The following is a 27,726-nucleotide window of genomic DNA, read 5'->3' as shown; positions in this document are numbered from 1 at the left end:
AGACGTCTGTGTACATGTCCATAATAAGATTGATATACGACTCTGGGATAAGCTGGGCGCGGAGAGCCTTCCATATAAGGTCGCGTGGTACATGGTCAAACGCCTTCTAAAGGTCGATGAATATCATATGCAGGTTTGTGTTGTTGACTTTGACTTTCTCAATCAGGATTCTTATAGCCTGAATGGCGTCAGAGGTGCCCTTTCCAGCTACAAACCCGCACTGATTGGGTGTGAGCTTCACGATACCATTTAGTCTGCTGTTGATTATCCTCTCCCATAGTTTAAAGGTATGATCCATGAGCTTTATTGCTCGGTAATTCCCACAGTCACGTACATCGCCTTTTCCTTTGTAAAATGGTATTACATGACTTCTTCTCCAAGCATCTGGTATTTTCTGTCCTGCCATAAGTCTGTTAAACATCTCGCTTAGCCAGTCGATGCCAGAGTGCCCTATATGTTTCCAGATTTCTATTGGTATCTCGGCTGGACCTTGGGCTTTGTTGTTTTTCATCTTTCTAATCTCTTTGATGATTTCATCCGTTGTAACTGCTGTTATTGGACCTAGGACCGGCGATGGATTTTCATGGTTTCAATTTCTGGGATTCGTAACATTAAGCAAATGGCGGTAGTACTCTGCCCATCTTTCTCTTATATCATTGTCTTCTGTTAATAGTTTATTGTTTTTATCTGTGATATATTTGGCTGAAGTTATATCTTTGCTGTTTTTATTTCGAGCTTTTGCGACCTGATGGATATTGATTTCTGTAGTGGAAGATTCTAATTCTTTGTAAAAGTCAGCATCGGCCTTGGCTTGTGCGATTGCCACTTCACGTTTTGCGTTGGATTTCTCTCTCTTGTAGTCTGCTTTATCCGCATCATTACCGGTTTCTTGCCATTTCTTAAATGCAAACTTCTTGGCCTGCACAGCATCCTTGACAGATTGTTGCCACCATTTGGTCTCTTTGAAGGGGGCTCTCTTACTCCTGGTTCTCCCTAAATGTGCTCACATAATTATCACACTGCTCATTCTCACTAAGTATTTTTGGTAAAGCGAATCTTAGTAAGATAAAAGTTTTCTGGAGCATAAAGTACACTACATGGATCATTTGCTAGATACAAAGGGTTAGAGCTCCTATCCATGACCTATTTAGACACTAATCAACCATAATTTCCAGTATAAATTTTCCAAAAAAAAAAAAATTGGGTATGCTTGCCGTGTCGACTAAACCCGAAAAACCCAAATACTTTGCATCAAAATTTAGCAATAAAACCTACTGTGGCAAAAAATACTACTGAACAAAACCCCAGGTCAACGAAAACCACTCTAAACCTGCATCGGCTGACACGTCTACTCCGCCTGCAACTGAACAGCATCGTAAACAAGACACATCACCATCCCCCAAATGTAGTAAAACTAGACTTTGAGAAAATAGCAATTAACATTCCTACCAAAAACTCTTTTGACTCCCTATCTGACCCTGATGACCCCGATGACTCTGAGGACTCAGGATCTTCGCTTTCTTCATCGATGATAAGTCAGAAAAGCCCTAGTAGGAGCTGCCCGGAATTTCGCTAAGGTATTTACGATCAATTAGTAATAATAAGCAATAAAATTAGTGACCTACAAGAAAAACTTTGCAGCGCTGATAAGGAAATTGAAAACTTGTTAACAGAGAACCGTATGCTAAAAAACACAAATAAAAAACAAGAACAAAAAATTAATAAATTATCACACATAATATGTATTACATATTATGTAATTCGACTCCTAAATCAAACTCATCTAGTAAAAGTGCTAAAAAATCAAAAACTAAACAAAGATTGAATAACAGCGACAAAGAGGGCAATCAGAGCATCCAAGAATATTTTTTAAACTCAACATCTCTAAACACACGAGAGAAACAAACCGCTGCTCCAGATGTAAAATCGTTACCGGCTCGAATTGCTCCAGAGTCAAGTTCAACTTCCAGTTCACCACAGAAGCCTAACACTCCCGAAATGAAAAAGGATATAACCAAAAACCAAAACACTATTTTTATCTTCGGCGGAAAACAATGTATAGGTTTGTAAAAAATATTAGTTGAAATACAGCATAACCATGGGTACAAGAAGAACCAAGTGACTTCTTTCTTCAAACCTGAAGCAACCACGGATCAGATCATAGATGCCATTAAACTCTATGAAATCACGGAAGGTGATAAGATTATACTCTGTGTTTGGAGAGCACGACGACAACCGACGAGTTACTGTAAAAACTTAGAGGGAAATGTTTTAAACAGTGTATTACGTCATTGTTGTTCAACTAACATTAATCATAAGTTTCTAGATATTAATAGCAGTTGGAAAAACCATAAAAAACGTTTTCTTCGCAATATGGCCCTCGAAATATCTCGTATGGTGGACCAAATAGATTATAAGTATGATTACTATAATTTTATAGACAATGAAAATGATGCTTTTTCCAATTACTCCGTTACTGACAACAAAAGCCTCTCTTGCGAAAATGCTCAACCAAGTACCTTTACTTACTATTATTTCCACAAAATTGATACAACAAATAAAAAGTCTATGTTTTTTCGACAATAATGTACATAAAAAAATTAAAAATTATATTTATCGGATTTACAAACAATTACAAGCTCGCGGCTTCATTTCAAAGAGAAACTAGTAGAGGTGGCACGTGCCTCCTCGTGCACAAAATGCTTGAGTTTAAACCAATTAATATTCCTTTCGGATTAGCCACAAAACTGTACTTTGAATGTTGTGGGACAGAAATAACTGGTCTAAATACAGTAATCTTCTGTATATATAGAATACCTGAACAAAGTAAGGTCAAAATAGAACTATTTCTGCATAAATTAGAAGTATTACTGCACTTTTCCATAGAAAAGTTTAAACGAAAAAAGATTATAATCTGTGGCGATTGGAATTTAAACATATTAAAAGATAATTTACATACAAAAGAATTATTAAGTATTTTACAGAACTTCGATTTTAACATTCATACAAAAAATCCGACCAGGCTAAACTCCTGTATATATACCTATATATTTAATTGCAAGTAATACAAAGAGCGCTGATGCTGAACTGGTATATTTAGGACTTTCGGACCATGAGTCGGCTCAGCTACTAGAGATAAAATCCAATAAGCCAAAATTATTTTCGACTTGGTTTTGTCAAAAGGGATTACAATAAGGAAAATATACAGAAGTTTGTTCAATATACGCCTAACCAGTGCAAAATGAAACTAGACACTATCCTTTACATAATACATAAACAAAATTTCAAAAAATGTCTAGTTACTGAGATATTTCATGTTTTAAGATAGACGTTTTCGAATTTTTGTACATTGAGTTATGCGTAACTCTTCGCAGTTTTTTTACGGCAAACTGGATATCTACTATCTCGAGTTATCATAGTTTCGCGTAACCACACGCAGGTAGTACGGCGATAGGCGGCTCGCGGTGAGCGGGGGGCGGGCGCGGAGGGAGCGGCTCGTCGCTCCTTGCCACGTGTATTTGTTTATTTGTGTCGTTTTCAAGCAAAAGGTACCCGGTCGCTTAACATAAGGACATTCTGGCAGGTTTTTCGTATAAAGATACAAGCAATTTTCGTCCTTATGGTAAGCGACAATGTGGTACCTTTTGATTGAAAACGTCACATTTACATTTCATTACGTACGTAATATTGACCCGGTTAAGTTAGCGTTCCGGTGTTTTTTTATGTTGTTTGTTCAAAATATGATAAATTAGTCTTTAAAATGAGTTTTTTACGAAGCCTTGTTACGAATGTGTAGTGATAGAAATGTGGTAGAAAACAAAGGTTGTGCGACTAATTATCTTAGCTAATCTCACTTTGTAATCATTGCTGAAATCCCTTTGAAAAACTGAACTATTTCGTTTTTTTTAAATCTTAACATAACCTACATAGGTACTGAACTGTTTATCGTCGTCCGCTGTCTGTCATGAACTAGTCGTCAACTGGTCTTGTGATTGTCATGTCTAATTGAATTTAAATGTCGGTCGTTCCAAATGTTCCAATATTCCAAATATGTATGTCAATTAGCCAGTCAGTCAGTCGGTCTATGTCAGGTCGCCACGGAGGTTAGACGCCCCGACAGATACCTACTTACAAAAATCTTAACGTAAATGAAAAATAAAAAGTGACAAACACAAAAATAATTGAATGAGTTATACCTGACAATATAATATAAGTAATGCACGAGTACTATCTTGTTACATACTTCTGTAGTAGTTTCTTTCTTTTGTAGAATATAACTAATAAATGCATAATAAGTAAGTAAAATTATGAACATAAGTAATTTATAAAACATATTTTTTTTTTACTCTTCTTTTTATTTTTATTACTAAAAGCAAGAAAAAGTTTCAAACAGTGCCAGTAGAGGCAAAATATTAGTTTAAACATATATTTGGATCGCTGGAGTGTGTTATTTTCAAATAGTTAATGATTCTGATTCTGATTCTGAATAAAAATTTTGGAGTAACTGACCTTAATATTTTTACTAGGTATCTTCTAATACCCACAATAAATTTACACCAAACCTGAACCAAAACCTGTGTTCCACTTGGCCAGGGTTCAGCATCAGCTCTATCTTGGGTACTGCTCTCCCAAGTGCTCATCAAGGCGTGTCGGATGACCAAAACAGCGTTTGCCTACGTTGCACCAAACCTGAGTTCCACTAGGTACAGCCGGGGTTCAGCATCAGCTCTATCTTGGGTACTGCTCTCCCAAGTGCTCATCAAGGCGTGTCGGATGACTAAAACAGCGTCTGCCTACGTTGCACCAAACCTGAGTTCAACTAGGTACAGCCAGGGTTCATAATCAGCTCTATCTTGGGTACTGCTCTCCCAAGTGCTCATTTAGACGTGTTGGATGACCAAAACAGCGTGTGCCTATGTTACACCAAACCTGAGTTCCACTAGGTACAGCCGGGGTTCAGCATCAGCTCTATCTTGGGTACTGCTCCCCCAAGTGCTCATTAAGACGTGTTGGATGACCAAAACAGCGTGTGCCTAAGTTGCACCAAACCTGAGTTCCACTAGGTACAGCCAGGGTTCAGCATCAGCTCAGCTCTTACTTACTTACTTACTTCACTGGCTCAGTGACCCAAACAGGATCTTGGCCTCCGACACAAGAGAGCGCCACTCTGCCCTATTCTGCGCCACTTCACGCCAGTTGGGTATTCCGAGGGCGGACAGGTCTTTTAGGGCTTCGTCACTCCAGCGGTATATGGGACGCCCAGACGGACGCTTTCCGCCCGGATGCCCCACATACGCTCTTCTCACAGCACGATCCTCTCCCATCCTCTCCAGGTGACCAAGCCAGCGGAGTCGTGTGGCTTTGATTTCGCCAATTATATTAGGCACCGCAACCAGCTCCTCTAGCTCCCTATTATTCCTATTATTTAGCTCTATTATTCAACTCTATATATACTAAATCCTTTTCCAGAATGTAACAAACACTTTTCTGAAAACCGCATCAAAATCGGTTCAACATACGGGTCAAACTGAGAACTTTTTTTTAAGGCGGTTAAATTTTTTGGAGTAACTGACCTTCTGCCGTTAATTCCGCCTTTTACACTTACTGGGATTAAATATTAAATAAAGTACATGCAAACAAACACACACACACACACACACACACACACACACACACACACACACACACACACACACACACATACATACATACATACATACATACATACATACATACATACATATATATATATATATACATACATACACACATACATACATGCAATACATGCATACGCTATTAAACATATGGCTCTTTCCACTAATCGATTGATCTACTTTATAACCAATGATGTAAGGACTGACGGAAATCGGGCTCCTTGTATGTAATGTGAGTTAGCACATTATAAAATGGATTATCTTGTGTAGTCTGGTTACGCGTTTTACTAGGAGCACTAATACAACGAACTCTTATAACTTAAGATAAAAGAACTACGCGTGACCACCTCAATATTCCCCATGCCCTGGTTACACGTTTTACTAGAAGTTGATACAATGTAGTCTTCTAACTTTAGATAAACGAAAACCTCAATAAGCCCGCGAGCCGTGGCCACGCGAAATATTATGAGCGCTCATACAACGAACTCATCTAACTTAAAGTTAACATAGTTACGCGCAACCACCAAATGTATGAAACAGTGGTTACGCCAAACTATGTTTATGCGTTTATTTTAAAAACTATGTACTTTTACAAAAAAAAAGTAAAGAAATATTATTCTTCACGTCTATTGAAACACAAAACACATATTAAAAATGACTTAACTCAATAAACTCTCGAAATATATGAGTTTATTAGTTTTCACGCTCACCAAAAACTTTAAAGTCGATTTACTCAAAACTGTGTTTTTTGAGATAGCAGAGATACGTCTGACACGGCAGAATTGTTAATTGATATGAAGATTACTATAACCGTAAGTATCTAACTTGTATTTATATACCTACGTACTTTTTCTACCTAATTATATTGTTTTATAAGATATCATAAGATATTGTGGGCATAGGTGATATGGGTAGCGGCCAAGTAGCGGCGCAAACTTTAGAAATGGTTTGTCCTAGTCTGATTGTCAAGTATATAGTTGACAATATGTTATTTGCATTGAACCTTAAATCTGAATGTCGATTATTGTTATACTTAATCTACTCATAGTAGGAAATCAATATACTGCTTCTCTTCACATGATAAGATGTGTGGGTACATAATATACTTTCACATTATGAGGTATACTTACCTAAAACCTAATAGGTACTTACTTTTACAGAGCTCTTTCTAATCCTAAAATACCTAACAAGTGCAGTGAACCCTAGATCCTTATGTTTTATGTTGATTTAAACTATGATTTTCGCTCATAAATTTAAGAAAGAAACGAGATTTTTGTACTTGAGAGGCTAAATAATAAAGTAAGTGCACATGATTAAGTCCCATTTCAGTCCTAAAATTATGACAAAAAGTAAAAAAAAAGTACCAACTATTGAGGTCTGGTAGAAAAGACAGATTTTTGTCTGTTCTGGGTATGTTTTTGTTTGTGCAATAAAGATTAACAGTGTTATTTAATAATTTCAGGTCCGAGTGGATACAGAAATTATGAGAGAACAGGACCAAAAAATTGAAATTTGACCGCTAGTATAAAAGAAGTGTGAGGTGTGAGAATGAGAATGTACACCATAATACTATTAACACTGTGAGGATTGATGGTTGTGCATTAAAAAAACATGCAGAATGTTATAATTAAACAATTGATTATAGTATACATATCTTTTATCTATGATAGGTAGATATGCTAACTATGCTTGATGAGTTATATTAGGTTTAAATTTTCAATGGGTCAACCTATTGACACAAATATGAATAAAAATTACATTCATGATACTCATAAATTTTCTAGGGTCATAATATTAGCATGTTTTTGCAGTTTTTGGCAAAAAAATCATTTTTGATGCAAGCTTTTATCGCTGACTTGCTGTACTTCTTCCTCTTCCTACAGGTAAGTAATACTCATCAAGAACATTCTTACAACCCCACACACAGGTTACATAGGTTTATCACAGAGTTCCTATAGCCACCTCCTGTCTCCATCATTAGATCAGTTCGTTGGTACCATAATATTGCATTGTCACCCAACTTACATATGCAAGCAAATTTTCAGCTTCATCGGAAACTGGGAATAAGGTCAAATTTAACTTGCAAGATTTGACCCGTAGAAACATTAGTTACATACATACATTGCGAGTTAAATAAAGGCTTGTAAAAGACAGAAGTATTGCCTCTGCCTTTGCAACTCTTGCAAACTTATAGTCCTACTCTTTGTTGGACGTTATGAATTACCGTTATGAAGTACCGAAGTTAGTGTGAAATTACCGTTAGGTGTAAATACTTACCAGATATGCTACAAAACCACTTATGTATTAATTAAAGAAAAAATACCACCATATTTTATTATTATTTATTACAACAACCTCAGGAAAGACTGCTGCATTTTAGGTAGCAAGTGTTTACAAAGTTACCTAGCATAATCTACTTCTATGATTATAACATTTTAAATAATTTTCCAAGTTGCCTGTGGCTTGCTTTATTTAAAATTAGCATTGCTTTGTATATGTAGTGAAGCGGTTATAGTAAAGATTACTTCAAGTTTATCAATAAGTAAGTATAACACAACTGATTTATGCATATAACTTTCACTATCAAGGCGTAGCTTTTTGTTCTAATTATTTACTACACTATTCTTCAGATATCTAGATAAAAACAGGAGATTTTATAGGCTGTGTGTGTAATGATGTTTACTGTTTATATTAAAGTCACATCCCAATTCCATCCAGAACATTGAACTGAGCAGCCTCATATGCGTTTGAACGTTTTAATCTGCCACATCATCTATAATTATATCATTACAGTTCCATAGTTGCTCTTAATGGTGCACTTTGTTCTCGACTCCTGTAAAATAAATAAATTTATAGGTTATTTAGGTGTATGTTTACTGCGATGCGATATTTACATACATTAGCCATAGATCATATGGTATATTTACGGTATCTACCTTGCAAATAGGTAGCTCCTTTTATGTCGTAGACATCATGAAAGCCTCAGTACTGCAGATTGTCCGAACACTCCGTAATTATGTTTTCTTTGAGGAACAATAAGTACTTTCACGTGATTTTCACTTCAAAAGGGTTAAATTCCAGAATTCCACCGAATTTTACACTAGGTGTATCTTCCTAAACAGGCGCGCAGCGCTGTTTGACCAGTTTGGCATTCTTGGCGCCCGTTCAAATACTTATTTTGTGTTTATGATTGTTCATTTCATATTATTTTTAGGTAAATCTAGATACAAACGTATGAGATATAACAATTTTCAATCGCTGAATCGCGACTAAAATACATTTTAATAATACCACATTTCTCAAAATCGGTGCGTCGCAGAACAAAACAACTAATGCCGAAACGCGTGACGTCACGTGACGTTTCGACCAATGGCGTTGCGTTTCGCTCACTAGCTTTTCGCGGGCAAATTTTTGAACTTTTGATTTATTATTTTAAGCAATTAATTGATAATTTAATAACGAAAATGCATTTGTAACATAATATAACGGTAACAAATATCCATATAAAAAATATTTGGTTCAAATATAAACTTCATGCATGAGGCTAATTACAGACCTATAACTTTAATACCGGTCTTATCCAAAGTATTAGAAAAAGCACTACACGTGAGACTTAATGGATAAGTACGATATTCTAACACCCAAATAATTTGGATTTCGCAAGGGAAAATCCACTACACTTGCCTGCTTCAATCTAGTGAAGTGTTTCAGAGAGCTTAAACCAGAAGCTTCCTATAATGGCTATTTTTATTGATTTAAGCAAAGCTTTCGATTTTATTGATCATTCAATTCTCTTGAAAAAAATAGAGTTGTACGGCATAAGAGGGAATGCTAACAGATGGATCAAAAGCTATCTCGAAAACAGAATGCAGTGTACAGAAATTGAAAAAATCATTTCTAGAAATAATAAGAGCCAATGCAAGGAAACTTTTAGATCGACATTTTTGGTTAAAGATACTGTAGTCCCTCAACCCCTGGCCCCTTACTGTTTTTGATTGCAATTAATGATTTTCCCAATTGTATTAGCCAAGACTGTATTATATTTGGCGATGACACTACCCTAGTTATAACAGGAGACGATAAAAATTAATATAAACAAGACTAAAGCGATGACATTTTGTAATTATAATGATAACGCTTTACCTTTAGATATAAATTATGATAACGCCAAAGTAGACTTAGTTGACATGTGCACATTTTTAGGATTTTATATTGACAAAAATTTAAATTGGAAACTCCACATAGATCAAGTTTGTAAAAAGTTAAATAAATTCATATTTGCTCTGAAGCGACTGAGGCGAACAGTCTCAACAGAAGCTGCGCTCATGGTGTATCATGGATACGTATCCTCAGTGTTAAGCTATGGACTAGTGCTGTGGGGAAACTCTGTAGACGTGGAGCGAGTTTTTATGGTTCAAAAGAAATGTATTCGTGCTCTAGAAAACACTTGGTTTTTAGAAAGCTGTAAACCATTGTTTAAAAAACTTAACATACTACCACTCCCGTGCCAATATATTAAAGATGCATGCTTACTTGTCAAAGATAACCCAAATTTCTTTACATCTCGTAGTGAGACAGACAAGTACAAGACATACAAGGGCACAATACAAAAATTTGCTGCACCAACCTCCTTGCCACTCTTATATTTATAAAAAGAACTGTTACAATATGTGTATAACCATGTATAATAATTTCCCTGACGAAATTAAATTAGAAACTAGTAATACATTTAAAATTAAGCTGACACAATGGCTCCAGGAAAAATGTTTTTATAGTATTAACGAGTATTTGACAGAAATAATATAATTAGAGATAATAATCATATTTGTAAATAGGTAGAATTCTAGATTTAAGTAGGTAAAAATAAGTAATGCTTAGCAGTACACTGCATGTATAATTTGCACACCTGCATGCAGGTTGGACATGTGGAACTACTGTATTTTTAAGATCTTGCAAATAAAAATTTATGATTATGATTATAAGGTTTGTACTGGACTATTAAATTACTCATATTAAATTTTCGCCAGCTTTCCTGATTCAGATACATCTGACGATGACGATGAGATGACGCGCTCGAGTAAGACCACAAGGTGGTTTTTTTTACATTTAAAAAAATCTGTGGACGCTTTCCTGCTCGCTAAAAAAAGAAAATATTATATAACATTTTTTTCTTCCTATCATCTAATCTTTCAATTCCAATAGGTCATGACGCTCGAGTTACTACACATTTAGCATCGTCGCCTTCCCTGCTATAGGAATAGGATTACATAAATTGGCCTACACGCCCTACATAAGTACCTTCCACTCTTGCTCCGAAATTACTGGTCTAATAAATTTGAATTTTAGTATACTGTGTATGTTAATATGTAATTAATTTTCCTCGTTAGATTACATGTAGAAAGCAGATGTCACTAAAAACCGGAAAAGTGCGAGTCCGACTCGCGCACGAAGGGTTCCGTACCATTACGCAAAAAACGGCAAAAAATCACGTTTGTTGTGTCAGTTGTATGGGAGCCCCACTTAAATAATTATATTGTTCTGTTTCTAGTATTTGTTGTTATAGCGGCAACAGAAATACATCATCTGTGAAAATTTCAACTGTCTAGCTATCACGGTTCATGAGATACAGCCTGGTGACAGACGGACAGACAGACAACGGAGTCTTAGTAATAGGGCCCCGTTTTTACCCTTTGGGTACGGAACCCTAAAAAAGGACATTGCCCGTTAGTGCTGAACGTTGTGTTGTCAGTTGAAATGGACATTGTCCACGACATCCTAATAATATGTGAAATATGTACATACGAGTACATCTATGACATAAAATGTATTTTATTGTTGTAATAAAATATGGTTAAAACGGTCAAAATGGAGAAGAAAGCTATTCTCTTGACATTCTGTCGACTTTTCAAATATAAGTAAACCGCTTTTTCTCGTCAAGGTACAGAAGTTACACCAGTTACATAGAAGGTACACCAGTTAATTGTGCACCAAGAAAGTAAAACTGGTTGTTGCTTCGAGTGGTAATTTTAAGTACGTTTTTCATAAGAATTCACCAGCGTGATTTTGTGTAATATAACCCTGGTATCGAGTGAACCAGCCATACTATACTGAACTGTCACCATATACATGAGAATAACATCGCCCTCTTGACAATGATCATATATTTATGGTCAGGCTTTAGGTACATATTATTGTTAGGTTCCGACATCGCGTTCGCGGTTAATTTTAGTTTTATGTTTTATCTTTATATCAAATTGTATGTAAATGTGAACGCGCCTTATTAGTGGGAGACCTTTAAAAAAAACTAACGCGCGATGCGCGGGAAAAATGTGACAGATGTCAGAACTGAAGAGGTCATGAAAAAAAAAACTGAGGACGTAGACGACGCTGTGATATTTACCTAATTAAAAAGAGATTTGTGATTTATCTTATGCCGGCATTAGCTGTAAACTATATATGGATGGATATTGTGTGAAGCGGAATTGATAATGTAAAACCAATAAACCAAGGATCCTAAAGAGAGTATATAATTTGAACCCAAGCTTTCTCTATAGTTCAGCAAGTGGGGATCGTAAGGCTACTCTCATGTAAATCGCCTAAATCACGTCCACATCCCGGAGAATAGCAGGTAAACGGTATTTATTTTGGGATACTTTGTAATGGAGTGTAACGATTCAGCATGATAATGATTCTCAGATATTGGATATTGGGAACAACTAATGGAAAGAAAAGTGATTATAAGACAGACTACTAATTGTTTTGAGTGCTTTTATCAATATAACAGATTGAGGTGCAGGCTTGTACTAGTGTTTTAGTCTGTTAATTGCAAGAAATAGTTTTTTTTTCCTTACTGCATTTTCTTACATTCCAATCATGCATTATAACTTGTACCTGTCATTGGGACTGTGGAAAAATTAGAAACTAAAATTGTACTTGTTTTGTGTGTTATTAACCGACTTCAATTTCATAGAAGGAGGAGGTTCTGTATTCGGTTGTGGCTTTTTTGTTTTTTTTTTATGTATGTTCACCGATTATTCCGAGACCCGTGGTCCGATTTGCGTAATTCTTTTTTTGTTCGAAAGGAGCTACTTTCAAGTTGGTACCATATTAATCTGGTTCTGATCTGATGATGGGATCCCTGAGAAATTGAGGGAACTCCTCAATTTTTAAAGGCACATGTATGGTGATTTGGGTGGTTTCATAAGCAACTTGAGCATTTTCTCTCGAAAACGACCAATTTGATGAAGTGGACCTGATGATGATGATTGTTTTGAAGATAGTGATGATGGTTTTTTTATGTAGGATGTTCAGCGATTACTCCGAGACCCGTGGTCCGACTTGAACAATTATTTTTTTGTTTGAAAGGAACTACCTCCAAGGTGGTCCCACATTAATCTGGTGCTGTTCTGATGATGGGATCCATGAGGAATTGAGGGAACTCCTCAATTTTTAAAGGCACATGTATTGTGATTTGGTCGTTTTCTTAAGCAACTTGAGCATTTTTTCTCGAAAACCACCAATTTGATGAAGTGGAGCTGATGATGATGATTGTTTTGATGATAATGATTTCAGCGATTACTCCGGCACCCATGATCCGATTTGAGTTATTCTTTTTCTGTTTGAAAGAAGTTATCTCTCCAAGGTGTTTTCGTAATATTTTTGGTTTTGATCTGATGATGGAATCCGTGAGGAATTGAGGGAACTCCTTAATTTTTAAAGGCACGTGTATGGTAATTTCGGTGTTTTCTAAAGTAACAAGCATTTCCTCCCCAAAACCACCAATTTGATGTAGTGCAATTGTAGCCTAACCACGAGTTTGACACTAAATATTCTTCATAACTTACTTTGTACACTAATATGCCAGTACGAGCGAGATGCATAAACAGTAAGTTACGCACACGATAGCGAATATATCAATGTCAAACTCGTGGTAAGGCTACTGATAACTTCCCTCGTATGTGTATTATGATTTTTGATGTCGGTAGTGTTGGAAACAACCAAAGACACTGAGAGGTGAAGGTAGAGGGTATTAGTGTTTGGGGGGTTTGAGGTTGGGGGTTGAGGGGAGGTAAGTTGATGGGTCGGGGACTGAGGGGTTGGGAGTTAAGGGATTGGGGGTTAGGGTTAGGAGTTAAGGGGTCTGGGGTTAGGGGTCGGGGAATGGCGGTTGAAGGGTTGGTGGTTTAGGGTCGAGGGGTTCAGTGATCATGGGTTGATGTGCTGTGAGGTTGAGTGATCGGGGGGTTTGAGGGATTGGGTCAGTGGCGGGGCGGAGAATGGATTTAGTGACAGGAATGATTTCCCAGGCGGACTCGAGGAAAATTCTAATTATTTAATAAAGTTTACGAATTTACAGTTAAACATGATTATGTTTTTCATTCATGCGTCACGCTCTTAACAATGTCTTAAAACTAAAAATGGAAAAATAAAAACTTTTATAAAAAAAAGATAAACCGACTTCAAAAAGGATGAAATAAAATATTATCCATTTTAGGGTTCCGTGTTTAAGTATATGCGTTACCAACTGATATGTTTGAAGTCGGTGCCAAGCCAAGTACTCCAAGTAGTAACAATACCAGTCAAAAATAATCAGCTTTATGTCTATAAATCCCATTACAACTGTACAAATATTATAAACGTGAAAGCAATTATGTCTGCCTCTTTGTTACCTTTTCATGGCTAAACAACTGAACCGCTTTAGCTAAAATTTTGCATGAAGGTTCCTTGAATTGTTTTATATTTTGAAATGTAGTCCTCTGGATAAGCGACAGAAAATAACTCAGTCCCAATCCCACACTTGCGTGCTATGACTGTTCAAGAATTACTAAAAAATGCTCTTTAAAAAAATACGACGACAAAACGTATTAGATTTACACTAACGTGCCGACAAGCATGGTACGAACTGCGCCAAGAAGGTTCAACAGTGTGTTCTGTTCTGAGGTATACAGAAAGTTCGTTTCTTGTCGTCGTGTACGCTGCGTCTTACATAGGCGAACACTCGCGAACGCGAAGCGAAGCGACGCGGCACGGCGCGGCCGGCCCAAGGCGTTCGCGTTCGCAACGAGATCGCCCACGTAGGACACTTCTATATCTATGTATCTTTATCGAATTGCACTGCCAAATTAATATGAATATATGGTTTAAAATTTGGCTTGGCAGCGACTTCAAACATATCAGTTGGTAACGCATATACTTAAACACGGAACCCTAAAATGGATAATATTTTATTTCATCCTTTTTGAAGTCGGTTTATCTTTTTTTTATAAAAGTTTTTATTATTTCATTCATTTTGTAGAATTAATAAGTTTTATTTCATGTCAACAATTTCCACACATGACATGCCTGCATGCATAACATTGTCTTATAAAAGATGAAGATAATTTATTTTGGGACAAAGAGTCTTGTTGTCTAACTTGATCAGTTACAGCAAAAGCAGTTTTGACACATTTCAATCAGAGGTAAACATATCACAAGGTGCTTTGGTGTTCCCATATTTTAGCAAAAAACAAAAGGAAAGTAAATTATTGTAACTTCATGATTGACATTATATGTTGTTATTGCTCAATTAAAACGTGCAATGGGTCAGGTACAAGTTACCCACCCATGTGATTGGAGGGGTAACTTGTACCTGACCCTGATTAAATTTCATACCGTCCAGGCGTCCAACATCCAGGTTCACACAGTTGAGATTCTTCTGTTCCATAAAAGATACTTAATATATTATGATAACATATGTACAATGTATGTGTGTGTGTGTGTGTGTGTAACAGATTATTTCTGGTAATGGTACATTACTACAAATTTGTTCTAACACTTCTAACATTGCCAGTTTAAAATCAGTTGTCCGGTGTTGGATTGAGTCTTAAGTTGCCCTATTTATTTAAAATTTGATAATGCTGCATTGGCAAGAAAGATGCCATTGAAAATGAATTAAACAAAAGAATAGTCAAGGAAAAGGGTTTGTAATAATAAAAAAACATAGTAAGTGACAGCCCCTGACTGAAGAAGTGAACTTTGTATGTTGGTGTTCATGTGAACACTAGTGACTCCCCTGATTGAAGAAATGATACTTGTATGTTGGTGTTCATGTGAACACTAGTGACTATTATTTGTTTTTTTTTTTGTTTATATCTGTCAAAAGGTATTAATCTTTTGTTTGAGATGTATATGAGTAATATGTTATAGGAATATATGTATATAATGGTTGTATGTATTTATGTAAAAAGAGTAAAAGACTAGAAAGTGCAAATACAAAATACTAGAGATTAACATATGATTGGAAGTTTCAGGATGGATGACGGAACTGACCAAGGAGGAGGGTCAGTACGTCAAGGATTGGATATTGATGGACTTAGTCGAGGGGAAGGGCAAAGACATCAGTGAGGCCAAGGACTAGGCCATGAACATTCAATCCGGAGTGCATTGGGTTCAAGGATGGAGAATCCGGCACTAATGGATATGGATAAGGATGGACTTAGTCGAGGGGAAGGGCTAAGACATCATGGAGGCCAAGGACTAGGCCATGAACATTCAATCCGGAGTGCATTGGGTTCAAGGATGGAGAACCCGGCACTAATGGATTTGGATAGGGATGGACTTAGTCGAGGGGAAGGGCTAAGACATCAGGGAGGCCAAGGTCTTGGCCATGGATCTAATTTTCAGATAATGCGGAGTCCAACGGGTTCGAGGATGGAGAACCCAGTACTGATGGATATGGATGAGGATTCAAGGAGTAGTCAGTCACTGCAGTGCCATCAGAGCAACTCAAGTAACAGGGTTCAGGGACTATTGAAGATTATCATGAGGATCTGAAGGAGGATCATCACTACCTAAGAGAATACATTGAGGAATAAGTAAACAATTAGAGACTTGTGCTGTATTAGATTATAAGTATTCTTAACAAAGTCAGGGATCCGGATAAATATAAGTTACCATATTATACCAATGTGATTTCAGAGTTTGATCCGATGACAAAAGTACAGACTGTGTTAGTTTGGTTAACGAGAGTGAAATGTGCCGACATATATGGTTGGAATGATAAATAAGGCTACAGTTGACTGTGTGTTACCCAAACTAAGCGGGGTAGCTAATACTTGGTACCAGAGGTCACATACTCTTTTATTTGATTTGTTAAATCGGTGTAAAATGAAAGATAAGGAAGATGTAGGCAGACTACATTATTTATGGAATTGAGGTTTGGTCAATTAAAGTATACAGACACAGTAGGTGCACAGGCAGGACAGTGAAAGTGCTCAAGTATTTTAGTACTGTCAATATGGCGAATGTTCGTAGCATTAATATAAATACTACTTCTACATTCAATCACCCTGGGGCTACTTGATCCAGCAATTTTAACTCTAGCATAACTTGCTTCATCTACAAAGAAATAGGTCGCCTCAAATGACAATAAATCTGTGGTAAAATACACACTTTGTGATTGCTCAGGACATTTGGCAACTGAACTTTTTTGTTGGAAATAAAAATACTAATAACATGTGAAAACATACAAACAGCTACTAAAAACAAAAACGTTAAGTTTGCGTAGTGACTAGTAACGTGATGACCCAAAAAGAAAAAAAAACATGTCTCATCAATCAGGAAAGGAAGTGCTTCTTTATTAGAGTTATTACAACAAAAGTTCTAGGAATCCTAATTCTAATAATAAATAAATTCTCTGGATAAATTGCCTTTGTAGAGAGGAGTAGAAAAGAGTTTGACGCTTATAGACATCTCTATTGTAAACGCTGAGGTTCAAGGAATCCAGGAAACAAATGAAGTACAAAGTGTAGATGATTACGTTTCAGCCATTCAACTTTATTAGTGCACTCTTTTACTGAAAATCGGATATCATTATCACTAAAACACCGAATTAATTTATACAAAAACAAGACCGCTTACATCTTGTAGTATAGAAGGGCACTAAGATAAATGGTTAATGTATTGTATCTTGTGGCTTGTAACAGTTACTACGAATTTAAAGTAAATACAATGTATATATACGTGAACGGCTCGCTGCGGGGGTGAAAAAGACAATCGATATTACCTTGTAGGTACCTGTTAGGTATGTATGAAATTGGAAACGGACGTGGCGCTCTCTTAGTTTGTATCTACCAATATAACTAGGTACCAAAAAGGAACCTTATTAATTCAATTCCGTACATTTATTTCATGTAACCAAGACACATATTTTATTAGTAACACTAATAATGATGAGATGAGATGAGATGATGTATTATTGAGATCCTTATCCAGGAGTTTAGGTACTCCTTTCATCAAATCAGATAACGACCCTGGACGCCTTTAGCGTCGAAGTCGCACGGACATTAAGGCAGCAGTGCTCAAAATTGGATCAGGTACTTGTACAAACAATAAATAATTTGTATTGTATTGTACTGTATTGTACAGCATAGGAATGGCTTTTCTATTTGGCTTAAAGACCTAGAGTTCACTGACAGTGCCGAGATGGTAATCTATATAGAAGACTCCCAACCAGTTGTATAAAGGCCCTACCGTATGTCACATACTGAACGACAATTATCAAGAGATATGGTTCAGGAAAATGGTCGACAGAGGTATTGATATTGGCCCTATTGTATTAGGACTTGACTGGATCTTGAAAAGAACTATTCACAAGATACTCCGAGAAGCCCAGGTAAAATGTGCAATAGTTTATATAGATATTTTTAGTTCATGTGGATTACTGTGAATCCCAAGTAGGTACTATACCGAAGGTATATAGAGATCGGAGGTGCTGCAGTTTGAAGAAAGAGAAGAGAGGGGGGTCTCATTCTAAATTGAGTAAAAGTTATTTCTTTGTCAACAAATAGACTTCCTAGGTTTTGGGGTGAGTACTCAGGGAAACCAGCTTGTTAGTAGGAAGACAGATGTAGGTAGTCTCTGAGTTTCCCAAACCGCCTAACCAACCTGAACAACGCTAGTTTCTCAGAGCACCTGGGTATTTCAGGCATTTCATTTAGGAGATCAGATACCATTTTTTTGGGGTCAACAAAAATACGTCGCCTTGTACAAAATATGTATCGACTTGTCTCGAGTGGGCTCATCACAAAGCTCCACAAAGCGCGATGGTGAGTAAACCTTTCCACACGGCTGATGCAGACCGCTTGGGCCTTTTTGTGAAGGACAAGAAAGCTAATAGGTATTTGCTATGGTTAGTCTGATGGATCCACTAAATTTGTGATTATAACAGCTGTAAGGGACACCACGCCTGGGACAACCGTTCGAGTCATAAGAGAGCACATAAGCTGCTTCGGTTTTCCAGTTCGCCACTCATCACCGATGAAGGTTCGGGTTTGACAAGTAAGTTCTTTCGAGATTTTAAATCATCATTCGGTATGACGCTCATTGTTAACGCGGTAGCAACCCCGAGAGCCTTGGGAGAGGTTGAGAGATTCAACAAGACCATTTTGGGACGCGTTAGCTACGTCGGTAAAGCTTGGGAGGCACATATCACCGATATACTGGTACGTATACACAACCAAACATAAGACTGCACAAAATAGTCCCTTGGAAACTATTAATAATTAAATAGAGTTAGACATCACTGGAAGAAAGTATATTGGGCTCTGCTATTATTAATGATACATCCAAAATCCCCAAGTTATCAAATGTTAGGCTCTAGGCGCTGGTGATAAAATTAAAGAGCAGCAATCGAAAGACGTAATTCAATAAACAGGAAAACCATCAAGGCAACATAAAGAGGGTGATTTAGAACGGGCAAAGATATACACATGTTACTTCATAGGTAGGATGGGTAGGGACTGGAGAGGGAGCGTGCCTCGAATATCAGGAAGAAATTATACCTACTCGAATAGATGGCGCCACACCTGTGGCCTATATGCTGAGTGCAGATGGCGTTGGCGACACCGTTTTATATTTGACAGTTTTGGCACGTATCGGTGTGGGAGCGTGGGTCAGTCATATGGCGTTCCATAATAATAAAAATAATAATAAAAATCATTTATCCATTATATATATATATATATACATTATTTTTGATGTTTTAAACAATTTCATTTTTGGTTTTGATCCTGTGTCGATGGATGGCGGTGGGTTTCCTGTGACTACAAAGTTTACTATGACAATAATCCTCTATGCTATCTATTCTCTTTGATACGGGTAGTACGACAGGGCCCACACAATGGAAAATCGCAAAAACTCGTGGTGAAGTACCAGAGGCCCTACCGTATTATGAAAGTTCTTCCTAACGATAGGTTTCTGATCCGAAGGAACGGTAGGAAGTATCAGGCTATTATATTTATTGACAAAATACAAACGTGTGTGGTGTTTTCTCGAGATTTAGAATCGGATGCATCATGCATCAAATCATAGCACTACTAAAAGCGAGTAAGCATGTTTGCACATGAAGATAGGTTATTAGCAAAAATACGTTTGCATTGTAGTATCTACTAACTACTATTAATAATACATTTTTGTAACATTTGCATAATATTACATAGACTGTATGTCTTATATGTTATTTTCTATTGTATTTACCTGTTATATAATCGTCGTTATGATTATCGTCTGAAATAGACATCGCTTCTGTTTAATGATTAATTTATATTTTTGTTTTCATTTGTTATAACTTATAAATTGTATGTTGATGTTATGTTGTCATTAGACGCAAAGTTTAATGTTTATAGTATAGTGAATTTGTTTTCATTGATTTCATTATAGGTAGTTTTAGAAAAAGCAATCTAAGCGAAGGGACTCGCTTAAAGAGAATGGCCGATGTGTTTACGGTACTACCTGTCGTATAATCCAATGATTATCGTCTGAAACAGACGTCATTTTTTTGTTCATTGATAATTTATACTTTTGTTTCAGTTGTTTTAACTTATATTGATATTGTTGTCATTACAAGCAAAGTTCAATGATTATACCTATATTGAATTTGTCATCGTTGATCTCTAAAAGTGAGGTTTATATGATATATAATCCGGCTTTGTCGAGCATGTGGTGTGAAAAAACATTTACTGTTGAATAGTGTACAAGTATATATAATTATATTTATAATCCAAACTATCCATCATATCCATACTAATATTATAAAAGCGAAAGTGTGTGTCTGTCTGTCTGTTACCTCATCACGCTTAAACCGCTGAACCGATTTTATTGAAATTTGGTATAGGGGTAGTTTGAGTCCCGGGGAAGGACATAAGATACTTTTTATTCCGGAACTCACCCCTTAAGGGGATGAAAAGGGGGGTGGAAATTTATATGGGGAATTAATAACCGCTAAACCGATTAAGATGAAATTACGTATGGATATAGTTTGAGTCGTAGGGAAGGACATAGGATAGGTTTTACCCCAGAAATCAACCCTAAAGGGGGTGAAAAGTTGGGTGGAAATTTGTATGGGACCCAATAAAACCGATTTAGATGAAATTTGATATGGAGAGAGTCTTAATTGTTGGGAAGGGTGTAGAATAGTTTTTATTCCCGAAGTCATTCTCTTTTTTTCTCTTCTCTTAATTCCACTCAGACGAAGTCACGAGCAGAAGGTAATAAATAGATTTTTGAACATTATTTTGCTAACAATTTAGTACGTATACATTGTGCGGTGCAGACATTTCCAAATCACTACGAACCAGGTCAGGAGGTCGGTAATATTCGCTGCCCCTTCCGGATATTTATAGATGCAATAGACTTCCGTTCACGTAGGGTGGCTAGTCAGGTTCCTTATCAAATTGACCGACAGAGGACGAGAGCTACCTAGTTTTATTGCACATTTATATTACCTTCGTCAATTTATTGAGCCCTCGAGTCTTTTGTGCGCAATCTGTTCGATAATCAACTTAGTAGTAAAAAAAATATTGGTATAGGTATCATTAGATAGATAGATAAATTATTTATTTGTACAGCTGCAATTAATTACACACAATATTAATTTACAAACACATCAGAAGAAAAAAAAAACTAATTACTACTTACACTAACAAAGAAATAAAATTATAACGAAAATACCCTAATAAAAATGAAACCGAAATGGTGTAAAATTTTGTGCAAACTGTGTGCGTTGCAGCAGGACAAAAGGGTCACGGCTCAGTGATACGCTTCGCTCTTTGGAGCAAAGCACTGATTTTCTGCCGGAACCCAGGTCACAACAGATAATATATATACGATGTGCTTACGTAAGCGGAATGAAATGTACTGTGTAAAGTGTGATTATATGTGCATGTCATGTGATGATTACTTGATTAAATATTAAGACAGTAGGTAAATGACCCGACCGATCAGCCCCACCATGTTATATCCTGAAATCTGCAACCAAATAGCCGAATGGAACCCCAGCGGTTTGTTTTTCAAGAAGTATTTTTTTAAAGTGACTTTTAAATGTCTTTTTAGATTTAAGCTGTCTTAAAGGCGGGGGGATATCATTCCAGCATTTGGTCCAAGAAAATGGAAACAACCGCTAAAGGCAATCGTCCTATGACGTATACTTCTAAAATGCAACGTCGAGTAGATCTTGTGGCGTGTCGATTATGAAAAGAAGAAATATTTATTTTAGACTAAAGATACTCGGGTGACTTGCAATTTATAACGCCAAAGAGAAGACAAGCAAGGTGTAAATGTCTACGTGATGCCATATTCAGAGTTGAAGATTTGTTCAAGAACGGTGTGATATGGCTCCTTGGAGGAACTTTGTAGCAATATCGATAACACGCGTTTTGAACTCGTTGTATTAATCGACGAGTTTTTTGTTGCAAACGAGGCCCATATACCACATCGCCGTAGTTCAACTTTGACAATATGAGCGATTCGCATAATGTCAAGCGGACTTTTTCATCTAGAAGGTTTCTTACTTGATACAATACTTTCAATCTAAAGAAACATGATTTGGCTAACTCTGCTATGTGTTTTTCAAACCTTAACTGGTCGTCAATTATTATACCCAGGTTTCTGGCCTCCTCTACTCGCTCAATAAATGATCCTCTAATATTTAGTTGAGGGCTACCATTTAATATTCGAGAAATCTGAGTTTTACTGCCCAAAATCATAAACTTTGACTTAATAGGGTTTAGCAACAGACTGTTTTGTTCAGCCCAAGCGGAGATACTTTCGAGGTACTCATTTATTTTATGAATTGAGTCAGCAAAGTCACAAGGACGGGCTGAGTAGTACATCTGAACATCATCCGCATACAAGTGATATTGACAATGCTCAATAACTTTAACAATGTCAGCGCTATATATAATAAAATGTAAGGGACCGAGAATGGAGCCTTGTGGGACTCCGCGATTTAGGGGTCTAAAGTCAGACACCAACAAAATGCCATCGTTTTTAGCAATTTTAATTGACTGCATACGCCCAGCAAGGTAACTTCTAAGCCACGAGAGTGACCCGTTTACACCGTAATAAATTAACTTAGATAGAAGCAAGTCAATATTTATGCAGTCAAACGCACGAGAAAAATCCAACAATACTAAGCAAGTACCCTTGCCTGAGTCTTGGCCATAAATAATATTGTCCAGAACGTCAATAAGGGCAGTTACAGTCCCCATACCCCTACGAAATCCTGACTGTAATTGAGGTAGGATATTGTTGTTTTCTACATACTTATATAACTGCTCATAAACAGCTTTCTCTAATATTTTTGAAAGAAAAGGTAAAATACTTATAGGCCGAAGTTCTTTGAGCTCAGTAGGGTTATCCACCTTTAGCAGAGGCGTAACTATGGCAGACTTCCACAATGATGTCACCTCACCGTTCAAAATAGAGCGATTAATTATGTCTGTTAATACTGACAAAGTACGAGGAAGAGTAAGAAGCACCATATCTGTACTGATTCCATCCACGCCAACTGCATTGGTGGTAACAGACAGTATATATTTTCCCACTTGACCCTCTTCGACAGCTGAAAACAGAGTTACTGAAGCGGTTTTGTTCAAATTCCAACATAGTGGACAAAGAAACCCTATCACTACCAGGCACATTCAAAAAACTATCATTAATTATATTTGGATTATTGAAATGATCGGGAAGTCGGTCACGAGTGTTATCTGTAAACACATTATTTTTAATATTTTTCCAGTGTGTGTTTTTAGTATTTGTCCAGTGTGATTTTGAGTCTTTGTATTATGGTGATTGTAGTAACTTTTCTTTTCATTGAATTTACTTTGTTTTACTAGTTTCTTTAATTCATTATAATATCGTTTGTGACTTTCCGTTTTAGACTTCCTGTATGCTGAATAAGCCTCGTTACGCTTTCTTATCATAATTTTAATAGTGTCTGTGATCCAGGGCAACGAGTGGCTATGCCTAACTGTGACAGATTTGAGTGGTGCATGTGAGTCATATAATGATAACAATAGGACATTAAAAGCCTCAACCATATGTTCAACACATTCAAATGCCAACACTGACTCCCAATTAACAGCATGCAGATCCCTATTAAATTCCGCCATGTTAATATCCTTAATGGGCCTATAGGTAAACGTCTTAGGCGTTATTTTGGGTCGTTTTGTTGACAAAGTGATTGTTACCATGGCATGACCAAGAAAACCTGTTATGTTAGAAACGCATACATCGGTAACAAGTGCGTCGGTACATACAACATCAAGGAGTGTCTCATTGCCTACAGAAAAGTGAGTTGGTACCTTCACCACTTGTTGTAAGCTCAAGTAGTTAAGAAAACAAGTTAATTTCGTGGCATTACTGCTTGTAGTTTCGAGCATATTGATATTAAAGTCTCCAAGCAAAACAACATAGTCGTGTTTAGGGCATCTAAAAACGTATCTACATTAATCCAGTTAGGACGATACGCCGTACCTATTATATAACTTCGACAGTTAATTGTAACCGATAACCACAATTGTTCAATATTAGCAACAGGGTGGGTAGATCGGCGCGCGCGCATGCTAGTTCTGACGTAGACACCCACCCCGCCACCGCGGCCTCCGCGCATTCCAGTCGGGCGCGGGGCGTTAATGAATTTTTAATACAGTTGCTCAAAAAGTGCTACTTTTCGTGGCTGTTTAGCGTGCGGAAAGTTGGTTTTCGCGAACTAGTGCTTTTTTACTTTTCCATTTTTTTTTAATTTTTACTTGTTCCAATTCTTGACTACTTGTTGATGAGTGTTAATATTAGTTTCCTTTAAACGTCGTAATCAACATAAAAACTTACTGTTAATGTAAGAATACGAAAAATATGCATATTTCATATTTTATTACTTACCTCTTCATCATTATAAGTATTATAACACGTTTATTTTTTAATTTCGAAAAACCGTTCTTAAATAAGTGGTCTGAATTGAAAGGAACGCCTGTCAAAGAAGAGGCGTATTTTCTTACTGCAAGAATGTTTTAAGTTTCCAAAGGCAACATTCGATATTGTTTTTATAAATATACGATACACAAATAATCATAAATAACGATATTTAGGTAATAATAGTACAATGTTTTAATATTTACAATTGTTTCTGTCTTATTGAACATGCATTTGAAAAAAAAACTTTCATTGAAGTGGGTTCAATAATAATAACAAAATCTATTCTAGTCGAATAAAAGCTAGAAAAGCACTTCTTCATAATGTCAATGTCAATGATGTCACAGAATTAATAATATAAAAGTTTCGAATTCCATTCCTTACTTGTTGCTTTTCTTATTTTTTCGCAACTGTATTAAAAAACGTCGTTCGATACACGTGCGAAAATGTCATTCTTGATGACATACTTTCCGCACTAGCTCAAAAATGGAAGGCAAAGTCGACGTTGCCGGTTATAAAGCAGGTCGCGAAGTGCGTAGTTTATGGTCAGTCAAAAAATTAAAAATGTTTTTAAACAGATGATCAGTACTTATTATTATAATGTTGGTACCGCGACTATTAAGGTGTCTCAAATAGGTTGGCGTATTTTCAGCAGAAAAATACACTTCCATTTTTAATTAAAAAAATAAAACGGCGGCAAAGCAAATCTTTTTACTTTTTTCTGTGAAAATATATACATCAGAACGTTGCTTCTGTAAAATATTTCTATTATATTTGCATTTATTGCGCCATTTTATATGACTCGGCTGGAAGGCTACTTGCTGGCTTCGGATTCAATTAAACGGACTCCCAAGGTCGCCCGTTTAAAACGAATCCTCAGCCAGCAAGTAGCTACTTCCGAGCCTCGACAATAATGTACTATATATCCGGGGACGAGCGGTGCGCGTTTTTCCTGTCCCTGTCTGATCCATGATTCATTTATTGCGACAATATCAGCGTCAAATGTATCCATAGCAATTAAAGAATCATCATGCCCAGTTGCCAGTGAACCCGCGTTAAAAAGACCTAATTTTAGGTATTTAGTTTTAGTGCCCGTTACTCGTATTATCTAATATTGTTTTGTAAGTTAATTCATATGGTAAATGACAACGCGGCCGTATAGCCTCAAACACTGATGCAATTTTACTCGTATTACTGAAAAAAGTATTTAAAAGAGTATAATAATTATGTGCGTTGAGAAGAGTGAGTGTTATAAAGTGAATCTGTCCCTGTTTCTGATGTCCCGCGATTGTAACTGCTACAACGCACTTCAGTGACAAATTCAATAGTAGTATGCTCTTATAATCAAAACAATAACAATAATAAATTGAAAAAAAATATGTAGAAAACCGGCAAATGTAAAAAGTAGCAAACGAAATAGCGACGTAGATTGTGTACTTTACAAGCAGTATTTAATGTGAAACAGTGTTTTATCGGCCAAAAAAATTAGTACCAAGATAAGGTCGTATATGCAATCAAATATCAAGTGTACCAAAAACACGGCTCAAATCCAGTTCCGTTCGAATTCGGTGTCGCGGTGATTCCGTGCCAGGACGTTGACGTACGTAAATCCTACCATCGCGAGTCCATACATATCGCCAGCCGTAGTGTTCCTTGAGCTGCCGCGCCTTCTGGAACAGCCGTCGATTGACGAAGGTGAGCCGCTCGTTGACGTAGAAGCGGCAGTCGGGGCCCGGCAGGCCGGTGCCCTCCGTGGTCGCCCCGCGGCGGACCCTCGCCGCCTGCAGCAGCCGGTCGCGCACGGCGCGGCACGCCAGCCGCACCACCAGCAGCCGCGGGCGGGCCGGCTGGTCCTAGGTGCCCTCGTCTAGTCGCGGCGCCCGCCCTACGCGAGTCGCATCAACGATGTCGTGTTCCGACAGCGTAACTCCGAGCTTCTGGCCCAAGGTAGTTACTATATGCACTGTATTTTCCCCGCTCTGTTCCGGTACATTCGATAACTCGACATCGTTGAGTAACATATCCTGGTCACGATCGTTTAACTCTAACCTTAACTGGGCTACGGTATCCGCCAGTGAAGCCTCGGTGTTTTTACCTACACTACACTTGTGGTATTATTCTCTAGAGCTTCCACACGGGCACATATATTGTCGATGCGCCCATCACATGCGTCAATTTTTGTTGTCAGGGAGGCTACCGTTACGCGAAGAGCCTGGATATGCTGGCTCATCGCCCGCATTTCTTCCCGAAACAAACGAAGTTCTGCTACCAACTGTTGAATGTCGGAGGCCCCACCAGTCGTGTCGAGCCTAGTGGTGTCGTTCAAACGCTGGCTGTCCGTGAACGACACTTCCATGACCGAGTTGTCATGCTCGTTGGAGAATGCCCCGCGAGGGCGTGCGGCACCCCTATACATGTTTACATTGTCACTGTCGCCGCGCAGCGGCGTATTTGTATTATCAGACTTAGGTTTGGCACTTTTGCATTCGACACACTTCCATGAATACATTTGCAGGGGTCCTATAAAATTAAGGAATTCCTCAGCGTAATTAGTGCAGGGGAGACAGTACGATTTTCGGCAGTTATGGCAGTTTAAAAATCTGCCATCGGTTACCTTGTTGAAACACCCAGCACAATCTGCCATTGTAAATTGTGTTTAATGTGTAGGTGATAGGGTGTAATTTATAGTGGCAGTCACTGACACACTGCTATTGCGCGTGCGCAGACTCTCCTCACAGCTGATTTGTTGACAGCCGGTCAGCCGACCCGCGCAATGGACGTCCGTTGAGGCGACTACACTTCGATTTTACACTGTGATTTCTAACAACACGGTAACTTTAAC

General features: G+C 37.4%; 1 pseudogene; it reads right to left on the bottom strand.

Annotated features, from left to right (window-relative positions):
• Window positions 1-589: 589 nt before the first annotated feature.
• On the bottom strand, window positions 590-27,726 carry LOC134753751 (uncharacterized; annotated as a pseudogene).

Source organism: Cydia strobilella, chromosome Z (assembly GCF_947568885.1).
Source record: "Cydia strobilella chromosome Z, ilCydStro3.1, whole genome shotgun sequence".
Lineage (NCBI taxonomy): Eukaryota > Metazoa > Arthropoda > Insecta > Lepidoptera > Tortricidae > Cydia > Cydia strobilella.
Note: the sequence above shows the minus strand (reverse complement) of the source record. Positions and strands in the feature narration are given on the sequence as shown.